This window comes from Crinia signifera, chromosome 1 (assembly GCF_055691185.1).
Source record: "Crinia signifera chromosome 1, ASM5569118v1, whole genome shotgun sequence".
NCBI lineage: Eukaryota > Metazoa > Chordata > Amphibia > Anura > Myobatrachidae > Crinia > Crinia signifera.
The window spans coordinates 182,223,114-182,249,335 of record NC_139217.1 but is presented as its reverse complement, the minus strand read 5'-3'; the positions used below and the strand labels follow the sequence as shown (position 1 = coordinate 182,249,335).

Here is a 26,222-nt window from a genome sequence, read left to right as displayed (position 1 = left end):
CACTTTCTGCGCATACCTGCATCGTCTCAACCACCCGAAGGCGCCATTTGGGTGTATCAGAGGCATCCAGGAGTATATATCAAAAATTATATATATTAAGTACAAATATATTCCCCTTTGTAAGGAGAGAATTGAAACTGTTTTGTTTTGCTTACATAGATCGAAAAAAGCAGAATAATCCACCAGGATAGACACATATGCCTGGCCATCTATATACTAAAACAAATCAAATAGAACAAAAACAAACGCCCCTAAAAAGAAACCTGCCCCAAAGCCCCCCACCCTGTATGACCTATCCCCAACTTAGGTATACCTGGATCCCTAAAAATAATATACCCCTATCCCACTAAATAAACAAACTACTTAAACCCTGCACACCCCATCCAACCGAAACAATAAAAAACAGGTATATAATGACCTTAAGCAATGGTGGCCAGCTCTCCTGCATTGGTGATCAATATATATCCTACTATTGAGAATGCACGGTAACATGTTGCAGGAACAAATAGAATATTGATTAATAGCAAATAGTACCACTAATATATAGTAGCATGCCCCACAGAAGCACAAATAATATGGGCAACAGGATATTGATTTTAAAAAGTTAAAATCAGAATAAAACAGGACAACCCTTGCAATTAAAGATACATATTAATCCGGCCAAATATTAGCCTTTCTGTCGTATAAGCAAATCAGAAGTCCCATCCCAGGGCATATGGTAAATGGATCCATTGTCCTCAGACTGGAACATAGAGGAAATCTTCTGGAGATCCGTAACACCATAGTCTCATTCAAGCTCCAGGGGCACCACTAAACTCAGTCCCAAACTCCATCAAAGGAAGGATTTTGAGCAATAATCGTGTATTAGCGAGCATCTGAGGCAGCCTGTGCAATTGCCTGAAGAGGTTCAAAAATAGTGATTTCCATGTTAGAGCTGTGTAGATAACTACTCACTACAAGGACCACAGTTGCAGTGGCCCACTACTAATATGTAGCAATAGTGAGATGGTGACGGCTAGCATGCCACTCAGCTCACCTCTTCCACATATGTTTACAAATTGCGGGTTATAGAGAAAGGCAGTGAAAATAGAAAAGAAAAATAGGCCAACTATAGCTCCCAGAATGCTGCTCAGAAGCTCCGCTCCATCCCACACCTCCGCAAAGAAGAGGCTGACTCACGAGTCCACAAGATGGCCAAGGGTAGTACCCTATATACAAGGCAGAGGGGAGTAAGCATCAGACAGCTGAAGATCTTCATGCATCTATTCGTGGGCCATCGGGACCCTCAGGCCGCTGTAATCTGCAGGGTAGGAGAGACACAACAGCTGCAGGCAGCACAGCACAGGATGATAGACGCAGATCCACACTGTGGGGCTAGGCCACAGAAACACCTGGCCAGTATATGCACTACCAAATGCAGGGAAGCACCGCAAGGATATTTTACGTGGTGCTCCAGGTCAAGGGTTGCCCTATAGTTTGTCAAAACAGCACCGTAGGTCATACTCAGGATAATTATCCAGGATAGAAGTGGGAGAGCTGGCAGACATGTCTTAAACCATGCTATTCAAGGCCACACCCCCCAAGGTAAGTACTAATGGGAACCCCGTCAGGGTGCCCTCTGACCACCGGCATCCTGTTTGCCGGGTTTCCGTATGTATACCCTAACAGAAGATAGAATATAGTTGTGTTTTGACAAGATAGACCGGCTAAAATTCCAAACTGCACCTTTTTTTCTTTTCTAGTGGTTAGGACATTCACATGGATAAACAGCAGGTAACAGGTTACAGTATATTCCATGGTCTGACTAACAATCCTGGGTAACAGTCCAATGGCTCCTAATGTAACCCCAGCCTATCGCCTGGCCGGGTTGTCCAGCATCAGGAGTCCCTTTTGACTTTAGACACCATTCTTATGGGCAGCTAACTGGTGCAACTAATCAACTTGGCTGCAGTTGATTCCTGACCTAAATCAAAACCTGAACTGGATCCATGTTACCATACTCCTCCTTTAGCTTAGACCACCTTGGTAAAGCTATACATCTAAAGGCGAGCTGTCTGCCTCCCCTAACTCTACTTGTGCCATCCACCTGGGAAAACACTTCTCCTCTATCCTCCAGAGTTCCCCTTCTTCATACTCTTCCTTAGCTTCACCACAAGGTTGTGAGGAACATTGTGACTAACAAACTTCCTGGAAAGGGTATCTCCATTTAAGTTTTGCTTCCCAGGCAGGATGATGCTGCTGCACTTCCAACTTAGTTGGCTGCAAGGCCAAAAACCAACATATCACACAAGCATTTACATCCTTGTTAATGTGCATCCATTTTAAGGGTGCATGGTCTGCAATTAGCAGAATTTCTCACCCCTGCAAATAATATTTTAGTGTTTCTATTGCCCTTTAATTGCCAAGCACTCCTTTTCCATGACACAGTATTTGCGTTCTTTGGGCAGCAATTCCCTGCTATAGTAGGTAGAGGATTAGTTTCTCCTCCCCATCTACTTCTTGGGAAAGGACTGCCCGTAGCCCTGTCCCACAGGCATCTGTGTTCAATATAATCCGACTTTTGAAAAAGGGATTTTTGTAAGAACTTACCGTTCGAATCCCTTTCTCTGATATGGTCCTGGTGACACAGCTCAACACTGGGATGTAGGAGGGTCCGAAGGAGCCAGGCACCTATCCTAAAGTTTTAGAGGGTAGGCTCCTCCCCTACTGCATCCCTGGACTCTTCAGTTCATCTTTCAAAGCCACTGGAATACATTAACTCAGTACAAACGCCTGCACATATTATATGCACATTTTATAACAGAAAACTGTTAACTTTTAACCATTTTAACATGAACATCAAGAAACTCCTGGCATACTTACTGAGCGTAAGGGAGGGATCGCTGTGTCACCAGGACCATATCAGAGAAAGGGATTCGAACGGTAAGTTCTTACAAAAATCCCTTTTTCTCTTTCAATGGTCCTGGTGACACAGCTCAACACTGGGACGTTCCAGAGCCGGTCCTTTGGGAGGGTACGCTCAGGTCTGCAGCTCTCAGCACTGCTCGCCCGAATGATGCGTCCTCCGACGCGAACTCATGGAATCTATAGAATTTGGCAAATGTGTGAACAGATGACCAAGTGGCAGCTCTGCAAACCTGCTCAGCTGTGGCCCCATGTCGAACCGCCCAAGAGGTGGCAACTGACCTGGTGGTATGCGCATTTATTTTGGCCGGTACTGGTCTACCCACTTTGGTGTATGCAAAGGCTATCACAGACCGCAACCACCTAGCAATAGTCTGCTTAGATGCAGGCCAACCAATCTTGTGTACGTCATACAATACCAACAATGTGTCAGTCTTCCTGACACTCTTCACTCTGTCCACATATATGCGTAAGGCACGCACAACATCCAAAGTTCTCAACTTGTCCCTTTTCTTAGAACCCTCTGGGGGTTGAAACACAGGTAGAACTATCTCCTGATTTAAATGGAAGGTAGATACCACCTTCGGTAAAAACTGAGGCACTGTTCTTAAAACAGCCCTGTCATCATGAAAAATTAAGAAGGGAGATTTACATGACAAAGCTCCCAATTCTGAAACTCTTTTAGCAGATGCTACTGCTAACAAAAACACTAGCTTCCACGTGAGAAACTTAAAGTCAGCCGACCTTAAAGGTTCAAATGGTGCCTTTTGAAGGCATTCCAAAACCAGTGATAGATCCCAAGGTGCTACTGGTTGCTTGTATGGAGGTTTCAACCTGGATACTCCTTGTAAAAAGGTTTGAATTTCCGGCAAAATGGCTATCTTTTTCTGGAAATAGATGGACAAGGCCGAAATCTGCACCTTCAGTGACTGAAGGCTTAGGCCCGATGAAAAACCATCTTGTAAGAATTCCATCATTCTTGATAGCTTAAAATGAGATGTATGAGCCTTTCTTCTCTCACACCATCGAATGTAAGTCTTCCAGACTCTATAATAATTTGCCGAAGATACAGCTTTTCTGGCTTTTATCATAGTCTGTACTACTGCCTCAGAAAACCCTTTTCTTTTCAAAATGGTGGTTTCAATAGCCAGGCCGTCAAAATCAATCGATCTGAATCCAGGTGATTGAAAGGGCCTTGTCTTAGAAGGTCTGGTCTCAGAGGTAGACGCCATGAGTCCACAGACAACCTCTGAAGCCTCGAGTACCAGGATCTCCTTGGCCAATCTGGGGCCACTAAGATCACTGGAACCTTCTGCCCCTGTATTTTCTTCAGAAGTCTCGGTAACATTGGTACTGGTGGGAATGCATAAAGGAGATCTCCCTGCCAGTGAATAGTCATGGCATCCACTGCCTCCGCTAGTGGATCCCTTGTTCTGGCATAGAACCTGGGCACTTGACGGTTGATCCTGGATGCCATCAGGTCCACATCCGGAGTTCCCCACATCGAAGTGATTTGGTGAAACACCTGAGGGTGTAAGCTCCATTCCCCTTCCTTGAGCTCCTCCCTGCTCAGGAAGTCGGCTTCTATATTCTCTATTCCTGGGATGAATATAGCCGATACAGCTGGAACATTCTGTTCCGCCCATAGGAAGATTCTGGATACCTCCCACATGGCCAATCTGCTGCGTGTACCTCCCTGGTGATTCAGATACGCCACAGCTGTGGCATTGTCGGTCTGAATCCTCAAAGGGAGGTTCTGTAACCTGTCTCCCGCCAAGGAAATGACTTTCCAGACAGCTCTCAGCTCCAAGATGTTGATTGGTAACGCTGATTCCTCTGCCGTCCACAGGCCCTGAAGCCTGAGATCCAGGACTATTGCCCCCCAGCCCCTGAGACTGGCGTCGGTAGTTACTATCAACCAGTCCCAGGTCTGTAATGACCGACCCCACTGAAGGGAATCTACTTCTGTCCACCATTTCAAAGATTCTCGGGTGTCCGAAGACAGCACTATCATCTCGGATTTCATGGTCAAAGTGTTTCCTGACCAAGCTGACAAGATGTTCCATTGGAACCTCCGAGAGTGGAACCTGGCAAATTGAAGCGTCTCGAATGACGCCACCATCTTCCCCAGGAGCTTGAGGCACCTCCATACTGAAATGCTCTGAGCCCTGAGAATCTCCTGGACTAGGGTGACCAGATCCCTGGCCTTTACCTCCGGGAGGAATACCCGATGAAGATGGGTGTCCAGTATGACTCCCAAGAATTGGAGCCTTTGTGACGGTACCAACTGAGATTTTTGCAAATTTAAAATCCAGCCGTGAGCCTGCAAAAAACTGATGGCCTCTGCCAAGTGACTCTGCAGCATGGCTGCTGACTCTGCTTTGAACAGGAGATCGTCCAAATAGGGTATTACTGTGATTCCCCTGAGCCTCAGCACCGCCGCCATTACTGACATTATTTTTGTGAATACCCTTGGCGCGGTTGCTAGCCCAAAGGGTAACGCCCGGAATTGTAAATGCAGGTCTCCTATGGCAAACCTCAACAAGGTCTGATGTTCCGGGTGTATAGGAACGTGCAAATATGCGTCCTGGACATCCATGGACGCCAAAAATTCTCCCTGGTCCAGACTCAGGAGTACTGACCGTAGAGACTCCATTTTGAAATGGTCTACCCATAAATGAACATTTAGAGACTTCAAATTTAGTATTGGTCTGAAAGACCCGTCTGGTTTGGGCACCAGGAACAGCGTGGAGTAAAAGCCTTTCTTCCACTCTGTCTTGGGGACTAGTGTCACCACCCCTTTTTCCAAAAGGGAGTGCGCTGCTCTCACAAGAGCTGTACGCAGCCGTGCCTCCTTTGGTAAGGATGTGGGAATGAACCTCTTCGGAGGTGGCCCTCTGAAAGGGATTTTGTAACCCTGTGTTATGATGTCTAACACCCAGGCATCCTGGTCTAGAGAAGCCCAAGCGTCCCTGAAGATCGTGAGACGCCCGCCCACTTTTGTCACTGTCGGGCAAAGCCCCTGACAGTCATGCAGAGAGTTTATCCTCTCCTTTATTGGCAGGCTTCTTGTGAAAAGAGCCAAATTTTGACTTTTGTGTCTTGCCTCTAGAGGGCTGAAACCTTCCCCTGAAAGACTGTCCTCGAAAGGACGCACCACCTCTAGGGGAGGGCCGAAAGGACGGCTTAAAAGCAGAAAATCTGGACGTCTGCTTTGCTGAGGAGGCCGGCAGGAATGTACTTTTGCCGCCTGTGGCCTGTTTTATAATCTCCTCTAATTCGGTACCAAAGAGTACCTTTCCTTTGAAGGCTAATGTTTCCAGAGCCTTCTTGGACTCATTGTCTGCTTCCCAGGCTTTTAGCCAAAGCACTCTCCTGGCATTAATGGAGACTGTGGACACTCTGGTTGCCATTTTAATAGCTTCCTCCTCTGCTTCAACTGCATATTCTGCTGCTGCCTTAATCTTTTCTGCCAGCAGTAATGCACCCGGGTCAGCCTGCAGCATGGTGCATAATTCACCAGCCCACTCTATCATGGCCTTAGAAACCCAGGCTGAAGCAATAAGGGGTCGTAAGGTAAACCCCACCCCTTCAAAGATAGCCTTGAGGTTTCCCTCCAGCTTTTTATCCACAGAATCTTTAAAAGCTGCACCGCCCTGTACTGGTAATACAGTAGCCTTGGACAAACGTGCCACTGAAGCGTCCACAACTGGGACCTTTTCCCAGAGCTCCGCATGAGACTCTGGCATGGGGTACAGACTAAGGAATCGCTTAGGCATCTGAAGCCTCTTATCAGGAGTTTTCCAAGCCCCTTCTAACAATTCCTGTAACCCCTCATCTGAAGGAAAAGTAACAGCCTCCTTCCGCTGTCGCTTAAAAACACCTTTAACAGGAGTCTTATCCTCCACAGTCAGCTTTAAAGCCTGCTTCACAGCTATAATGAGATCCTCTATACCAGCAGCAGAGTTCTCTTCCAAATCATCACCCTGATCCCAGGGGATGTCAGTATACTCTCCTTCCTCTTCATCTACCACAGTAGTTAAGGCATAAGACCTTCTAGGGGTCCCTGCCACATCATCCATTTTGTCCAGCATTTCACTGAACCTGTTAATCCCTTTTGCAGTATCCTGCATCACCTGGATAAGTGCAGGATCTGCCTGGGTAAGAGGCAAGGAGCCAGACGACTGCTGAGATGATGGCATAGGTCTCTGTGATTCTACCAGCCCATCACTCTGCCTGTCCAAAAGCTGCACCAAAGCGTTTACTGACCTGCCTAGGGCCCTGGCCCACGCAGGTTCCATATGCTCTGCCCTATGGGGATCACTGCCCATGGGTCTCACATCAGCGCAAGTAATACATAAGCCCCCCTTGGCCATCTGCTCAGGGACAAATTTTTGTGTGCAAACATTGCACGCGCTCAGTGCATTAAGGGCTCCCTCCCCCAAAACCACAGCCTGATGCTCAGACATGACGCAAGTGATAAATGTATATCTATCAGTATACACAGTGCAAACAATGTACAAGCGTTTATACAGAGGCAATGCACCCAATCACTTATCTGTCTGTTGGTTTCAACTGCGGGGAAGCGATGCCCAGGAAATCCAAGTCACTCTGCCAGGATCAGTAAGCCAGCTCAGCTCCGCTGCAAGCGTTCTGAAAGGCGCCAAAGTCAGAGTGAAGGAAGAGACCACCGGTCCCTGCTGCTGCGGGGTCCGTGACCTTTTGGCGCCAACCACCCCCAGCAAGCCGCTCCTTAGGTAGGATTTCCTAGTTCCAGTGTCTCCCCCTCAAATGGGGATCACTTGGAACATGCCTGTCACAACGCTGCTGTCCTCTCATCTAGGAGCTCAGCGTGTAAGCTCCGCATAAAATGGCCGCCGCCATCACGGAGTGCCTGTCCCCCATGATCCCCACCTAAGCGTGGAGCCGGTTTCAGGGCACTCCGGAGCCCAGGCAGCCTTTTAGAAAAGGCTATAAGCGCTGCACAGGGGGACCAGACAGTGTCTCCCCTGTGCACAGTGAGCTGACAGGACGCGCTTCTGTCAGCTCCTGCTGCGCAAGCAGTGTGAGGATTCACTATGAGAATCCTCACACTGTGCCTACCTAGCTAGGGTAAAAGTTAATAAAATAATAAAAATCCCCTAACTACTCTAATTCTTCGGCTGCTCCTGCAGCCCTTTAGAATAGCACCCACTCCAGTGGGCACCTAACACGAACTGAAGAGTCCAGGGATGCAGTAGGGGAGGAGCCTACCCTCTAAAACTTTAGGATAGGTGCCTGGCTCCTTCGGACCCTCCTACATCCCAGTGTTGAGCTGTGTCACCAGGACCATTGAAAGAGAAATAAGGAGCCTTAAATCTTGCCACTGGCCTAGATCATATTATTTTGTCCGGGGACTCAAGCATTCCGTTAGAAGTGACGCCCTAGTGGCAAGATCATGAATGAATCTGCGATAATAGCTTACTAGATCCAGAAACCTCCTAACATTTTGATTTATGCCATGTGAGCACTGTTTCTTCTCTATTACGTTGAGGATTAACTTGCCCTCTTCCTACAAAATATCCTGAATTCTTTGCTTTCACGATACCAATGGCAAAGTTCTCTGGGTTGGCTGTAAAACTCTGTGCCCATAGAGAATAACACTGCCTCCACCTTCAGAAGGTATGACCCAGTCAAAACTAAAAATGACAATGTCCTTTAAATACGCTGCAGCATATTCACTATGACTGCTGAAGCAACTTGTTCATACTGTACCTTTTTGGAAAGTTGCAGAGACTTCATGCAGAACAAAGGGCAGTACCCCTAGACGCCTTTACTTCCCATTTTATTGCTGCCCCTTTGCCTCAGGTATGGCATCTGTTTTTTCAACACCCAGGGTGGAATAATATAATGTTGTATGAATTGCGTTTTTCCCGGGATGGCCCAGAACATATCCTGGTATTATTCCACTAAGTCTATGACTTCTTGTTTCTGAAGGGCCTTGCTACAGAGCATACAATTTTCTCTCAGTGGTTGTCACAAGAATCAATACCTTATCTCCTGGTCTGAAAGACCGGTTAACTGCATTAATGTCATAAGTATGTTTTTATCGCTGATGAGCCTTGTTTGTGTGCTTATCCATAAGTGGCTCTATTTTCCTAAATGGTCATATATTTGAGCCACAAACTGAATGATGTTCGGCTCTTAAGGGGTGATTGCTGCTCCCACTCTTCTTTTACTAGATCGAAAATTCCTTTGGGTTTCTATCATATTGACGTTCGAAGGGGCTGAACCCCATAGTGGCTTGGGGTACCTCTTGAACTTCAAACATTAGATATGGTAAATCATGCTTATCCTGAGACATCACCTTTTTTAATATGTATAGAAGTTTGTGTAAATGTTCTAAACCAGGCCATCTGTAGTAATACCGATAACAAATGACAAAGATCTTTCATTAGTTTTGAGTATTCTCAATCGGGTCCAAAAACTAGCAATTCTTTGACAGTTCTGCTAGACTACATATTACGTAGTGGTATTGCTTATAGGTGTCTGGTGGTAGTCAACTACTACTATGTTCAAATGTGCCAAAAAATTGCCTCAATATCATCAGATGTGGTAAGCTTTTGTAACCCATCTTGCCCTTTAATTCGTCATGCAGTAGCTTAATCTGAGCTTGCTGCTTAGCAGCCAGATTCTGCTATCCTGCAGCCAGTTCAGTAAACATTTCAATTACCTCCTCCACAGTACCCTGGTTTTTCTCCTTGTAGACAAAGTTAGCAGGCTGAATTGACTCTCTTTAGTGTGCCAATTTTACAAAACAGTGTAGTTGTTTTAGTAGCCCACTTCTGTTTCACTGGTCACTCAAACTGCAAAGCATCACAAAAAATTCTGTTAAGCTGTGAACTAGTTGTCATTTAAGGGCTGGCTGCAACTTACACAATCAGAAAAAGAGAGTATTTACCAAAAGGTAAAGAGTAGGCGCCAAGGATGGGTTCCTTGTGCTAAGCAGCTCACACAGAGGTATGGTCAATTCCCAAAACATAAAATGGACTGTTTTATCATTATTAGATGGACAGCCCGCTTGGAATCATGTTTCAAGATCCTTACACAATATTTGCCTGAGGACCTTTCCTTCTCGGAAGACAGCATTCGGGACACCACCACCTGCTCAATTTTGGGTTGCTTTATAACTGGCTTGTGACACTGTCCTAAACCACCTAGACAGATACACTCCAACATAGCCTCAAGACCAAATCAGGTTTTATGGATGCCCACCAATCACAACTTCTTGCTTTATTCTGAAAACCAGGTGGATCTTTATACTTCAGGAGAATTTACCAGACACAAGCGGGACTCCACCATAAGTAGAATTTCTCAGTCCAACTTTATTATATTTTATAAGTGCACTGTAATATTGTTCTTATATCAGACTCAAGCTATTACTGATATATTAATGTTGAATACCAATTTTTAATGAGACATCATGCTTTAATAAATTCTATATAATTTTGTAATACCCAATTGATCTACCTTTTTAATATATATTTATTTTTACGTTATAGCGCTCCACTCTTCTTTTTTCACTTTTCACTTAGACAATCAGTTGCTCGGTTCAATCCTGGGTCCTTTGCTATGCATTAGCATCCAGCAATCCTTGTCCTTGTTCGGGCACCAAATGTAACACGATTCACATAAACCAGGTCACACAGCACCTTTATTTTATCTCCAGCAGTTAGGACATTCACATGGATAAGCAGCAGGTAACAGGTTACAGAGTAGCATTCTATGGTCTGACCAACAATTCTTGTTAACAGTCCAATGGCTCCTGATGTAACCCTAGACCATCAGCCTACCACCTGTCCGGCTTGTTCAGCATCAGGAGTCCCTTCTCTGATTTCAGACCCCATACGTACAGACAGCTAACAGGTTTAACTAACCAACTTGGCTGCAGTTGATTCCTGACCTCAATCAAAACCTGGACCGGATTCATGTTTAACTGCAGTCATGTGCTTTAACCAGGGAAAAGCTATTATCCCTGTCACACTGTCTTATGCAAACATAAGGACACTGGAGCCCATCCATATATTTTCATCATTGTTAATCAATGTTTATTTGTAATGAAGAACTCACTGGGCAGTCTGCATAACCAATCCATGCCATGAGATGTGATGGGTGCTTACTATGACATGTGATGTGATTACATGTGATGGGTGCTTACAATTGTAAGCACCTCTGGCATTGTTTTGCGTCACCCCATGTATCCACTCCACCACGAAGCGTGGCAAGTGGCGGCGTCCTCTGACCTTTTCATACCCCCACTATCCACGTCGGCGAGGAGTTGATTTTATATAATGTGGCGAGCGGATGCGGAATACATGTGAAGTAATCCTCGTCCACTCGCCACACTATATAAAATCCACTCCACGTCGACGTGGATAGTGGGGGTATGAAAAGGTCGAAGGACGCGTTCCGTCCCCCCTCGCGGGGCTTGCTGTGCTCCGGGGTGGCGTGGATAATGCTGGTGTTTTAGGAACACATTCACACGTGCACATTCATTCGCATCGCATGCTAGTACTATGCGTTATGCGATTTGACTACGTTTGCGTACGTAGCAAATCTGGGCGCCGTGCTAGGAAACAAGTACTAATGGTATTACCCAGAGGGTATATTACAAGATGGTGAGGTCTAGATGATTGGTCAGCAGTAAATACTGTAGGTTGACCCCATTTGGTTGATATAAATTAGTATGACATACAAATAGTTGACATGTAAAAGCTAGACATTGCTAAGGACTACAGGTTCAAATAATCGACATGACAATGGTTGACACCAATTTTTTAGAATTTTCTTTTCAATTTTATTATTATTTGCCATCCACTTTGAATACTATCAAGAATTTTAACTTGTAGTTTGGCACATTTCTCGAAGTGTAGTAAGCAAAACGGTACACTTATTTGTGTCACATATGGTTTAAAAGGGTAAATGGCACCCAAACCACCACAAAGAAGTGGTTTTCTAGAGAATGCTTACTATTCAAAATACTGGGGAGGTATCAATGTCCATATATGTGGTTATAGAGATAGCTGAGGTAGAAGTAGGAGTCCCTTGAATTGGATTTTAGAGATCATAGGGAGTTTGTGCATAGTGACTGAGTGGAGCAGTGACTGTGAAGAGTTAAGAGAAGAATATCAGTCTTACTTCTTCCTACTTCATGGCAACCTTAACACTGGGTTTAACCCCTCCTCCTCCTTATAGACAGGTCGGTTTTTCCCCTAGGATCCTCCCACACCACGTATATAAGCACGCTCCACACTAACCCCTTAGTCTTTTTTCCTGTCTCCTCTTAGATAGCAGCAGGTCAGAGTTTTTTATTTTGGTTCGTTACTCACGGTGAGCTGCGCGCTGCTGTGACTGGGTAGCGGTCTTAGGGTGGCGGCGCCTATACCCTGCATCGGTCCGGGCTGGTCAGCATGGACACGCGAGGCTGTATGGCATTCAGGAGCAGGACTTCGCGCGCACACTGTTCATACCAGTGCGGCTATTTATGGCAGAAGCAGGCGCTGCGTTCCACAGCAGCGCGGCGTGCGGGTTACTGAAGTCACTTCCAGCCGGCGGCAGACGGTGGAACAGGTATAAAGAACCTGTTAGGTTCTTTGAACATGGGAGTGCATGGTTGGTGGATGTGTGACACTGCCTACAACATGGAAGAATCCTCTGCCATTAAATCTGTGATACCGCTGCCCAGGTAGGTCCTCTATGAGGACTGGTTAGTTATTTCCTATCATTATTCTTTATTATACTTCGGATAGTTAGTATGCTTTTCTATCTCTTGTAGTGTGCCCCCGATTTCCAAGAAAAAGATTTGCAAAAAGAAGCACTGTTCTAAAATGTGTCCTTCATGTGATAAAGCTTTTGTCCCTTTGGAGGATGAGAATGTTTGCAAGGATTGTGTTAAGGAGGTTGCTCCTGTGGTGGATACAACTGTGCAGATTGCAGATATGATGGAATGGATGAAGAAAACCTTTCTCTCTAAAGAGGAGTATTTTAATACTAACAAGAGGTCTAGATCTCAAACAAGTTTAGATCTTGAATTTGATACCCATTCCCCTGTATGTATGTATGTATGTATGTCTGATAATGATGGCACTCAATCAGAGGCGGAATCTGGAGAAATTATAGAAGAGGATAGATCTTTCAATTTAGAATTGGTTGAAATGGTCTTAAAGAGATTGTACAAAACATTAAATTATAAGGAACCTGTTAAAGATGAAGAGGTATCTTTATTTGAGGACAGATCTAAAAAGTCTAGATGCTTTCCGGTACACAAGGTTGTCAAGGAAGTATTACAAAAGGAATGGTCTAATGCTGATAAACCTGTGGTTACGTTTAAAGGGGTGGATAACATGTACCCCATACAAGATTAGGAATTTATTAAATGGTGTACTATCCCCAAAATTGACGCAGCGGTGGCCGAAATTACTACTAAGACTACTATTCCCGTTGAAGACGGAGCATCATTAAATGATGCAATGGACAAGCGCATTCAAAAGATTGCATATTTCCAGTTCAATCGCAATGAAATCCGGGGTGGCAGTAGCCTCTGTGTCCAGAGCACTTAGATTATGGTGTTCATCCCTTCAGGATGAGGTACGTGACAAAGCCTCTAGAGATCTCATCAGTAAAAATTTGGGTTTTATTCAGCTAGCCATTGATTATTTATGTGAGGCTTCACTGGATATGCTGGATTTCTCCGCTAAATCCATGACGTCTGGTATTACAGCCAGAAGAGCTCTGTGGCTCAAAAATTGAGCGGCTGATACTCACTCAAAAAAACGGTTGGTTACTCCATTCGAGGGGTCGTTTCTATTCGGAGGAAAATTGGATGCCCTAAGACAGAGATTGTCCGGTGGGAAATCTGTGAGACTCCCACAAGATAAAAAGGGAAAGTTCCCTGAATTCTCCTCTAGACAATACTTCCGCCAAGCCAGAAGTTACAGGCCAGGAAGACAGTTTAGAGACAGATATTCTACTGGGTCTAGGTCATTTTTTCGTCAATCCAGTAGAAGAAATACCCAAAGACAGTGACAGTGTTTCTTCCCAGGGGAAAGGTTCCGGTGGCAGGGAGACTTATGAAATTCGCAGAAAATTGGTCTCATACCATCCAGGACAAATGGGCACTGGAAGTGGTTACCCTGGGATACCAGTTAGAGTTTGCGGTCAGACCAATGGCAGACAGATTTTTGATTTCGAGAATTCCTGTAATTACAGAAGAAAGGAAAGCTCTAGAGCAGAGCATAAGGGAGCTGGTAAATTCCGAAGCAGTGGAACGAGTCCCAAATTCGGAAGAAGGTACCGGGTTTTACTCCCAAATTTTTGTTGTTCCCAAAGTATCCGGAGGGTTCCGGATTATATTAGATTTAAGAGACTTGAATGTAAGAATTTGGAAAAAGAAATTCCACATGGAAACACTGAAGTCCATACTTCTGGCGGTAAGAGGAGATTGTCTTATCTCAGTTGATCTCAAAGATGCGTATTTCCACATCCCCATAAGAAAAATAGACAGAATGTATCTAAGGTTTTGCATGAAAAAAATGCATTTTCAATTTACATGTCTGCCATTCAGACTCACGTCATCCCCAAGGGTGTTTACCAAAATACTGGTGACACTATTAGCTCATCTAAGAAAAAGAGGAATCAATGTTTGGGCTTATCTAGACGATTTACTAATAACAGGAAGGTCGAAGGAAGAAGCATCAGCAGCGGCAGCAGAGGTAATACAATGTCTTCAACAACACGGTTGGTAAATAAATTGGAAGAAGAGTCACTTAGAGCTGTCGCAAAGAATTCAGTTTCTGGGCATCGCGCTGGACTCACGTCGTATCCCTTTCCAAGGAAAGATGCGAGAAAATTCAAAATCTGGCATTACTTATTCAGCATCAAGATCGTATACAGTTAAGAACAGCAGTAAGCCTGTTAGGAATGATGTCCTCAGCAATAGAGGTAGTACCGTGGGCAAGATGGCGTATGCCATCTTGGAAATCATAAGATATTCCCTAAAACCGATGTCCTTCTGGGTAAGAGTGTCAAAACAGTCAAAAGAATCTCAAAACAATGTCCCTAGAAAGTCCACAAGTTCTAAGACTTACAACAGATGCAAGCGCTATCGGGTGGGGGGCGCATCTGCAAACAGGTCATGTCAAGGAACATGGACACCAGCAGAAAAGGTGATGTCTTCCAACCAGAAGGAACTAAGAGCAGTATGGCTGGCACTATGGCAGTTTCGAGTACAGATTTCAAACTCCCACCTGAAAGTGTTCTCAGACAACATAGCCACGGTTTCGTATATAAACAAACAAGGAGGGACGAGAAGTCGTGCGCTCATGAAGGAGATAGCAAATATAATGAACTGGGCAGAAAGTCATCTAAGGTCAATTTCAGCTTTTTATGTTCCAGGTCGAGAGAACAAGGTGGCGGATTTCCTGAGCAAAAATCAGGTGTTACCGGGGGAATGGGAGTTGGAAGAATCCCTATTTCACATGATAGTCAGGAGATTCGGGACACCAGAGGTCGACCTGATGGCGTCATCCAAAAACAAGAAACTTCCAAAATTCTTCTCAAGGTACAAGGTGCAGGTGTCTATAGGAATAGATGCCCTATCACAGAGATGGAACTTCACACTGGCTTATATATTCCCTCCGTTTGCACTAATCTCCAGGGTGCTCAGGAAAATCAGGGAAGAAAAGGCGCAAGTGGTGATCATTCTACCGGATTGGCCAAGAAGACCTTGGTTTCCTCTTGTAATGAGTATGGCGGTGGAGAAGCCGCTGAAATTGCCAGTATGTCCAAACATGTTATGCCAAGGACCACTGCTCTACCCGGAACCTCACAAGCTAAATTTGATGGCCTGGAGATTGAGAGGCGATTATTAAGAAATAAGGGGTTGTCATCAGAAGTGGTGGAGGTGCTTCTCCAAGCACAAAAGAAAGTATCCTCGAATATATACTACAGAATATGGGAGGTCTTTGCCAGATGGGCCAAGGATAAATGGCAGGCTCACAACGCGGACATACCTCATGTTCTACAATTCCTGTGTGACAGGTTTGCTAAAGGTCTGGCAGTAGCGACACTGAAGGTCCACATCTCAGCGTTAAGCGTATTTCTGGACAGAAAATTGGCAGATCATGAACTTATAAAAAGGTTCTGTCAGGCCATTAAAAGAATGAGGCATCAGATAAGATCAGTTGTACCTCAGTGGGACTTGAATTTAGTTCTAAACGTCTTAATGTCACCACCGTTCGAACCTTTGGATAGATGTAAACTAAAGTTCTTGACATGGAAAATCGTGTTTTTAGTCACTATTACTTCAGCAAAGAGAGTGAGTGAGCTCCAGGACCTATGGGCACAATAACCTTACTTAAAGTTTTTTCCTGACAGACTGGTGTTAAGGACTAATCCACTTTTTCTCCCTAAAGTGGTGTCAGCTTTCCATATTAATCAGGAAATAGTCCTACCATCTTTTTACCCAGAACCTAGTAACTTGAAAGAAGAAAAATTACATACGTTGGATGTGGTGAGAGCAGTCTCTATGTATTTAAAAAGAACTGAAGGTTTCAGGAAAAACAAGTAATTATTCGTCATTCCGATGGGAGTCAAGAAGGGATTGGCACCGTCTAGACCTGGGGTAGCCAACCCTAGCCCTCGAGAGCTACCAACAGTGCATGTTTTGCAGGTCTCCTCACAGAATCACGTGAGCTAATTAGCTCCATCTGTGTATCTTTAAAATGTGTATGTGATTAATGAGTGCAGCTGTGCAGCAGCTAGGTTGTCTGGAAAATGTGAACTGTTGGTAGCTCTCGAGGGCTAGGGTTGGCTACCACTGGTCTAGACAGACCATTTCAAGATGGGTTAAAGAAATTATATCTTTTGCATATAAAAAGATTGGACGAGAAGCACCTAGAATGATTAAGGCACATTCAACAAGGGCAATGGCAGTGTCTTGGGCAAAAGAGGCAAATGTGTCCATGAAAGACATCTGTTCAGCAGCAACTTGGTCATCGATGCATACGTTTACAAGACATTACGCTCTGGATGTGAATTCGGAGAGCGTATTCTTAGCCATGTTATGGCGTAAGGTATGGTAGCCCACCCGTTATTCTGCTTTGGTATATCCCAGTGTTAAGGCTGCCATGAAGTAGGAAGAAGTAAATAGCGGATTATACTTATGATAATTCCTTTTCTTCGGAATACTTCATGGCAGCCTATGAATTCCCACCCTTTTGTCTGTGTTTTTTCCTAGGATCATGGGAGGAGACATTCAAAGCCTAAGGGGTTAGGGTGGAGCGTGCTTATATACGTGGTGTGGGAGGATCCTAGGGGAAAAAAACGACCTGTCTATAAGGAGGAGGAGGGGTTAAACCCAGTGTTAAGGCTGCCATGAAGTATTCCGAAGAAAAGGAATTATCGTAAGTATAATCCGCTATTTTCCATGGCATTACACAGGAGAGAACAAGGCCAGATAGGAGACGTTGAGGTGCTAGAAATGAGAACGAGTATGATTTCTCTCCAGTTCTTTGGGACCCCTAGCAGTGCATATTTTACAGATCTTGTCAGTATCACAACTGATATACTAAAGTGTATGGGCCATACACTAGGGCGATTTGCATGCAATTTAGCCCCTTTTATGCAATTGTGGCGATCAATTGCATGAAAAGTGCCCAGGGGAGAAGTCACCTAGTGTAAAAAGGTTCAGTGTTTTTGCCAGAAACAACCCCGGGTTTTTTTCCTAAAATTTTTTACTCTTTCGGGGATATTGCCTCTCCTGCCATAGGCAGGTGCAACAAAATCCCAGACAAGCGTTCCCTGAAAACTTACCTCTTAAAGCAAGCTTATCATATTCCGGAACCCCCACATAACCTCCAGTAGCATTCATATCTATTTGCTTCCCATTAGGGCTGTTTTGTAATCTGGTGGGACTGCTATGCTATAGATTCTTATGCTTTATGTATTCCTCTTATTAACCCTATAGATTGCGAGCAGTGCCCTCCTACCTCTCCTACCTCTATATCGGTCTTTTACTGTTTGATCACAGTTTTCAATTGTAAAGTGCAACAGAATATGTAGGAAACTTTTAATAAATAAATACCACATTTTAATCAGGCCTTATATGCATAACCCACAGTATATATTTGGTTAGCAGCATAATTTGTGTAAAAAAAATATTTTGAAACAGCATTTTCCTCAGTACATTTTTATGTGTATTTTTCTGTCCATTCAGAATTCAGGGCAGTCAGCTACTTAATTCTATGGATTATTTCTTGTTGCCTGGAAATATAAAAAATGTTTGGATCAATAGTGGATTCCAAGGTGACACTGCAGCTTCTAATTAGCCACGGGGTTCAGCTAAACCCACTGACATGTTGTTTGTCTTTGAAATATATATTTTTTTCTCTTGTCGTGGCGGATTAAAGTCTTAATGCTAAATTGTAATTTATATTTTTCTCTTGAGGGTTTGCAGCGTTTTCCATCCTTTTCTTTCTGCTTTGTGGGCTGTGAACAACATGCACTGAGGTGGTTCATTAAGCAGCAGGTAAAATTAAGTATCACAGATTAGCGTGGATTTGGCTCACTGACTGCTGAATATTCTTAATGTGCTAATAATACCCCTGTGCCTGACAGTCTATGTTCTGCTGGTTGGGTCCTAGATAATAATGGGATCGACGTCTACAAGCTGAGATTGTGGAACCTATTACGAATGTATATTTGGTTATTTATATACTATTAGCCTCTCTTACACGTTATGTGATATGTAACCGATACAGAAATGTCTTTTTTTAGGCACTTCTCAATTATTTAGGTTAGTTTTTATGTAATGAATCCTTACAACTATGCCATATATTATTTATTTATTAACAGTTATTTATACAGGGTATACATATTCCGCAGCGCTTTACAGCTAATATTTTAAACATTCCCATCAGTCCCTGCCCCAGTGGAGCTTACAATCTATATTCCCTACCACATATACTGTACACGCGCACACAGACATTCTAGGGTTAATTTTGTTTCAAGCCAATTAACCTACCAGTATATTTTTTGGATTGTGGGAGAAAAGCAGAGTACCCACAGTAAACCCACTCAATCATGGGTAGAATATGCAAACTCTGCACAGAAGCTTTATTTGAGTATAATGAAATCAGACTGTTTCTATTGTTCTTTAACAAGTGTTGCTCCCTGTAGCATCAGTAGGAATTGTCTAGCACACTTACATTGTGCCAGAAAATGAAGAATTGTTTGGTACAGAATGTACGCCATCAGTATTCACATGCTTTTATTTGGGAGACATATGGAACCTATACCCACCCTCTCTCTGCCTTTTTTCTTATGCCCCTTTGAGATCTCACTGAAAACCCAGGTTATTGCCGGGTTCGAGGTGATGTGTGAAAGCATCAAATCTAACAACCCGGGTTTGCCAACACAGCAATTCGACCTGGTTTTTAAGAACGGCTAAACCTAGGTCGCCCTGTGTATAAAGAGGTGGCCCGGGTTCCGTGTAAAATTGCCAGACCCGGAATGAAGATCCTGGCTGCATTGCGATCTAAAAGTGGTATTAGTGTTCCAAGATAGTGCACCTCCCAATATTTAGATTTGGAAAATCTTGCTAAGGCCATCCATTTTTTATTTGATGATTAAAAAAAATAAAATTTTTATTGAACTCCCTTTATGTTCGTTCTGCCTCTTACAAGATTCCAGAACCGAGGTTGCCCTGCCAAAGTCGAGACGGATATGATGCAGCATATAGTACAGATTTATTAAACATAATTAATCACGAATATTTTAGTGTCAATTTGTAGTACCCCTTTTAGACATGAAATCCCATGTCAACCTGGCTTTGACCTCTGACATAGAGCACAGGTTGAAGCCTGGGCTACCCTTTTTTTACACCTGCATTACAGCCTGGACCCAGGTCTTCTGGAATTTAGTGAGCACCTGGAGATGATACCTCAAAATGCTACTGTAACTAGCCAATCAATTTGTAGTAGGTGGGACTGGGTGGTCAACTTAGTTTGCAAGTCCTAGGAAAAACCCTGATGGGGAGCAGGGTCGTGGGTCCGGGACTGTAAACCCAGATAGACTCTTTTAGACATTCAGCCAGATCAGTGTCAGTGTGCCTTAGCGTGCTTAGGCTTATGTCTGAATTGGTTTAAGTGGCAGTGTACCTGTTTTGTGAGATGTACTAGAACCTGTTTATATTCACTATCCTTAGTTGAACAGTCAAAAGTGAAATCACAGATAATTTATTTTAGTTACACAAATAAATATTTATGGTCAGTATCAGTTATTTAAAAAAAAAATTTGTCCCATTAAAATATTTGAACATTTATCTGTTAATGATGGACCAACAGTGATCTCTGATGTAAACTACTATCTGCCTGGCCCCAGCTATTGTTGGGAAAGCAATCTAATTGGGCAAAACCTTATAGTATGAATTTTTGAATTAGTGATCCGCTCCTTTGCTCCTTTTTGTCGAATTACTACGGTCCTAATTGTGATTAAGATGTCTGTGAGTTAATGCCAAACATTTGGTGACCTTTTTGTGCCTATAGTTCCCTTTCTTTTCTTTGCCCAGTCCAACCATGCTGTGGATTGAGATAGAGAGCTTGTGAAAAGGAGGCTGGATGAAACTGAACAATAAACGTTCCTGGATTAGACAGGCTATTGACTTGCTCATAAACAGGCTGTATCACCTCTTTCGGTTGATTGGCTGAGTTTATGAAAAATCAATGTGAGACATAATCGTGCCAATGGAAGGGAAACCTATCTATTGCATTCATTCTGCACACGTAAAACAAAGCCAGTTGTATTAGCACAATATATATGCTTATTCATGAGGCTCACGTTATGTTTTTCCACCTTGAGGACAGATAACATTGGGGGATTACTGCACAGGCTCACTCAGCTGTGCCATTCCGTCTCATTTCTAAGTTATGTTCAGCAAGGTCAACTAGAACTATTAGAAGTGACATACTATTTAAGAATAATTTAAATAATTTGCTAGGTAATAATAGCACCTGGAAGAGGGCTGACCTACACCATGCCACAATTTTGTGGTATGCACATATGTTCATTTTAAGCCTCACATTAACAGATGCATTGAGTTCCATTGATGTATTTTAGTATAAAGTTATGGAAGTTAAAAAAAGAAAAATCAGAATACTGTAGCTTAAATCATGCGGTAGTTACAACTATAGCAAGAGTACAGACCTAGGCATGTGGGATCCCCAAGCCATAATGTTATATCATTTCTCAGAGGTGCTGGGCTTCCCCCCCAAGCTCTCTGATTAATGTGAGTTAATGGTGTGCGCATGGGCAAGGCCTCTATTCATGCTCGGCGGACAGGGTGCTGCTAAAACAGCCTAGCGTGAACACTACATCCATTATTCACAATCTGTTATAAATCATACTGGCCTACAATAAAGTGTTCCTCTCCAGGAGATGCCCGGAGAGGAGAAGCAGGTGAGTGGCAAATGGGGTGGGGCCAGGATAAGTGTTTCATTAGGCCCTGTCCCCTCGTGGGAAAAATTCTGCAAATGAAGCACTTACAGATTTAATGGTGATGATTATAGAAACAAAATCCTGATATCAATGAGTATATCTGTTGGTTTCCAGATGGCTGACAGGCAATGTCTATGTCGACAGTCAATATATCTACACCAAAAGGTTGACATGCACAAGGTTTAAATTGACAAAAGGTTGACACAAGCAACAGGTCAACATGGCACTGATCAACACATAAAAAGGGCTAAATGAGTTGTTCATGATTTCTTAAATTTCTTAGACCATCTATGGCATGCATGTCCAAACTATGGTCCTCCAGCTGTTGTGAAACTACAAGTCCCATCAAGCCTTGCCACAGTTTTGCTATTGGGGAATGCTAAAACTATGGCATGGCATGCTGGGATGTATAGTTTCACAACAGCTGGAGGGCCACAGTGGGACTACGATTGGGTGCGGTAAAGTGTGCCAAGCGCAACAAGGCCGGAAACATAGCGAGCAAAGATTTACCCTAACTGGAGTCCACTTGCTCAGATGTCGACATTGACACCAAATAAAACCTGAAAAACTCATGTCTACCTTTTCCATGTTAGCCTTTTTCTTATGTCGACCTTGTGCATGTTGATCTAATGACTGTCTACCTACACATTGCCTTTCAAGTGTACCACACCCAACGCAGAAGGCTTCAACCATTTTTATAGAGACTACAGAGAAGGCTGCTATATAGTCATATACTAATAGAATTGCATGCGTATCGCTTCTTAGGTCTCATAAAAATAAAAAAGGCCATTATCACAGGCAAAGCTGTAGTTTTATGGTAATATGAATATTTCCCAAGTTTGAAAGCAATCTGTGCTCATTGCCAATCTGTAATGCTGATACACAGTGCCACCTAGTGACAAGTGTAAGAATGCCAATGAAGGGATTTCTAGTCAAACTGTGCAAGAATAATGCACTTTTATATACGCAGCCTGTGTAATCTCATACAGAATTATAAAAATACTGTACAGTAGTCATTTTATCCCACTGCAGAATGTATGCTACTGTACTTTCATGCAATTAATTAAGTTAGTGCTACACTATTGTCATTATATTTCTGGACATGTACTGTGGATGCTGTTGGTATCCGGATGGCCCACAGACAATGTCTAGGTAGAGAGTTAAAAGGTCGACATGCACTAGATCGACATTGACAGAAGGTTGATATGACAGTGGTCATACAGGAAAAGGTCGACATAAGTTTTTCATAAATTTTGGGCTTTTCCCCATGCTTTACCATCTGCATGGACTCCGATTGGGAACAGTAAAGTGGGCTAAATGCACAAGGCACCTGGTCCAATGTACGGCAAGGGAAGCTCTATGCTAATTGGGGATCCACGTACTCAAGTGTCGACATTGACACCTAAAAAAAAACCTCATGCCAACCTTTTTATGTGTTGACAATATCCATGTCGATTTTTTTTGTCAATGTCGACCTATTAACTGTCTAGCTAGACATTGTCTGTCTGTGAGCTAAGCCACACCCATAAATAGGTGCCTGTCAATATAGTTCAGTTGTTTCTTCATTCGGGTGCCTGTTAGTATTGAGGTACCTGAGGCACCTCCGCTAAACCTGTCTAAGGAGTTTGCACACCTTTCTTCTTACACCTCAGGAAGCTGCAAGAAGAAATGTTTCCCCCCGCTGCTAACAGGCGTCTAAAACAGAGCAACAATGATTCCATTGCTCCTTGGACATGGAATTTGCTACCTGGGATTATTGTCTAGATTCTCTTTCAGACTGATTTATATAATCATTTAATATGGTACTCTTTACTTAGAAGGGTGCCCATCTCGGCCATCTCGGGCATTGAATGCACTAAAAAATCAGGTGCGATGCGACAGACAAGATGCCCGAGATTTCCCATAGGGAACAATGTTAAATGTCTCAATTGACCCGATTTTCCTGTTCAATGCCTCAATTGACCCAATTTTTCCATAGGAAACAATGTTAACCCCTTCATGACAGAGCCAGTTTTTGCCTTCCTGACAGAGCCCTTTTTTTCAAATCTGGCATGTATCACTTAAGTGGGGATAACTTTTTTTTGCTTTTACTTATCCCAGTGATTTTGAGATTGTTTTCTCGTGACACATTGTACTTCAAGTTAGTGGTAAATTTTCGTCGATACAGTCTGTGTTTTTTTGTGAAAAATACCAAAATGTCGTAAAAAAATGGAAAATTTTGCGATTTGCAAAATGTTAAATTTTCTGCTTGTGAGACAAATAATCTTACCACTCAAAATAGTGAATAACTAACATAGACCATATGTCTACTTTATGTTGCCATCATTATTTCAACCTCATTTTCATTTTTTTGGACACTAGGAGGCTTAAAATATGAATAGCAAATTCTCAAATTTTCAAGAAAATTTCAAACACTGATTTTTTTAGGGACCAGTTCAGTTCTGATGTGACTTTGAGGGACTTGTATGTGAGACACCCCCATAAATGATGCCATTTCAAAAACTGCACCCCTCACAGTATTCAAAACAGCATTTTGGAAGTTTGTTAACCCTTTAGGTGTTTCACAGGAATTAAAAGAAAGTGTAGGTGAAATTTCAAAATTTCATTTTTTTTGCAGATTTGCAATTTTAATACATTTTTCTAAGGAACACAGTAGATTTTACTAGAGAAATGTGACTAAAAATTGATTCCCCCAATTCTTTGGTTTTCATAAATATCCTATATGTGGCCCTAGTGTGCACGGTGACCAAACCACAGGCTTCATAATAGAAGGAGCACCTACTTGATTTTGGAGCCTCCTTTTTATGAGATTATTTTTTAGGCACCATGTAGGTTTCTAGGCACCATAAGATGCTAAAAGTTAGGTACCCCCCCACAAGTGACCCCATTTTGCAAACTACACCCTTCAGGGAATTCATCTAGGGGTATAGTGTACATTTCAAACCCCCAGGGGTTTCACCAATTGTGGTACAACTGGGCAGTGAAATAAAAAAAAAATAATTTTTCATTTTCACAGCTCAGTTGTATCAAAATTGGTGAAACCCGGGGGGTTTGAAATGTACACTATACCCCTTGATGAATTCCCTGAAGGGTGTAGTTTGCAAAATGGGGTCACTTGTGGGGGGGTTCCACTGTATGGGTGTTTCGGGGGTCATTCCAGAATCTGTGCTGCAAAATCCAAAAATCACTCCTTCCCTTCTGAGTCCTGCCATGCACCCAACTGGTATTTTTTGGTCACACATGAGGCATTGCCGTACTCGGGAGAAATTGGGGCACAGATTTTGGGGTGCTTTGTCTCCTTCATTCCTTGTGAAAATGAAAAATTTTGAGCCAGATCTGCATTTTTGTGTAAAAAAATGTAATTTTTTACAGAAAAATGCAGTTCTGGCTCAAAATTTTTTATTTTCACAAGGAATGAAGGAGACAAAGCACCCCAAAATCTGTGCCCCAATTTCTCCCGAGTACGGCAATGTCTCACGTGTGACCAAAAAATACCAGTTGGGTGCATGGCAGGACTCAGAAAGGAAGGAGTGATTTTTGGTGGTGGAATGAATGGTGGGTGCTATGTCGCATTAGCAAGACCCCCGAAGCACCAATACAGTGGAACCCCCCCACAAGTGACCCCATTTTAGTCACCAGCTTTGGGAGGGGGGCTGGCGCTGCGGCTGGCGGGGGGGTGGGAGGGGTGCTGGTGCTGCGGCAGCCGGGTGGGTGGGAGGGAGGGGGGCTGCCGGGTGGGAGGGGGGGGGGGGGGCTGGCGATCTGTGGTAATCGGTGCGGTATATACACACACACACACACACATATATATATATATATATATGTGTGTATATATATATATACAAATATATATACACACACATATATATATATATATATATATGTGTGTGTGTATATATATATATATATATATATATATATATATAAATATATTTTTTCAGTGCATACTGTACATTTAATTTTTGACTTTTTCTGCAGCTTGATGCTGCTGCTGCGGGGGGGAGGGGGGAGGAGGGCAGCGCTGCGTGCGCTCCAGACGCTCCGGGGGAGCCGGGGGAGCTGCTGCTGCTGCCGGGTGAGTGCCCGGCGGGTTCGAGGGGGGGCTGCACATCGGTGGTGATCGGTGCTGTACTTGACAGCACCGATCACCAGTGAATCCCTGTGTTACCGAGCGGCTTAGCCGCCGGTAACACAGGAAACGCTGTGAATGGCTGTTCAGATTTGAACAGCCAATCACAGCGATCGCCGACCGGGGGGGGCACCCCTGCCCCCCCTGGGCGGCGAGGGGGGATGTCTGCTGTAAGGGACAGCAGACATCACCTAACTGTCACTGTAACTGACGCAGTGACAGTTAGAAGTCATGACGTATATATACGTCATGTGTCAGGAAGTACTTCCCGACCATGACGTATATATACGTCAAATGTCGTGAAGGGGTTAAATGGGCCACAGAGGCCAAATAGGCACCCTGAAGTGAATAATGGGCACCCGAATTGTTAACGCCACCCCACGATCAACGTCAACCCGAAGCGTGGCGAGTGCAGCGAGCCCGCGAGGGGCGGCGGTACGCGTCCTACGACCTTTTCATACCCCCACTATCCACGTCGGCGTGGAGTTGAGAATAGAAAGTGTGGCGAGCGCTGCGAGCCACCGAGCCCGAAGCGTGGCGAGGGGACGCGGATACCTTCACAGGTATCCGCGTCCCCTCGCGGGCTTCACAGCTGTCCGCGTGCGCTCGCCACGCTTCGGGCTCGGTGGCTCGCTGCGCTCGCCACACTTTCTATTCT

General features: G+C 43.8%; 1 protein-coding gene across 3 annotated transcripts in view; it reads left to right on the top strand.

Annotated features, from left to right (window-relative positions):
- GSTCD (glutathione S-transferase C-terminal domain containing) overlaps positions 1-26,222 on the top strand; it is a 168,025-nt gene that overhangs the window by 11,684 nt on the left and 130,119 nt on the right. The window lies entirely within an intron of this gene.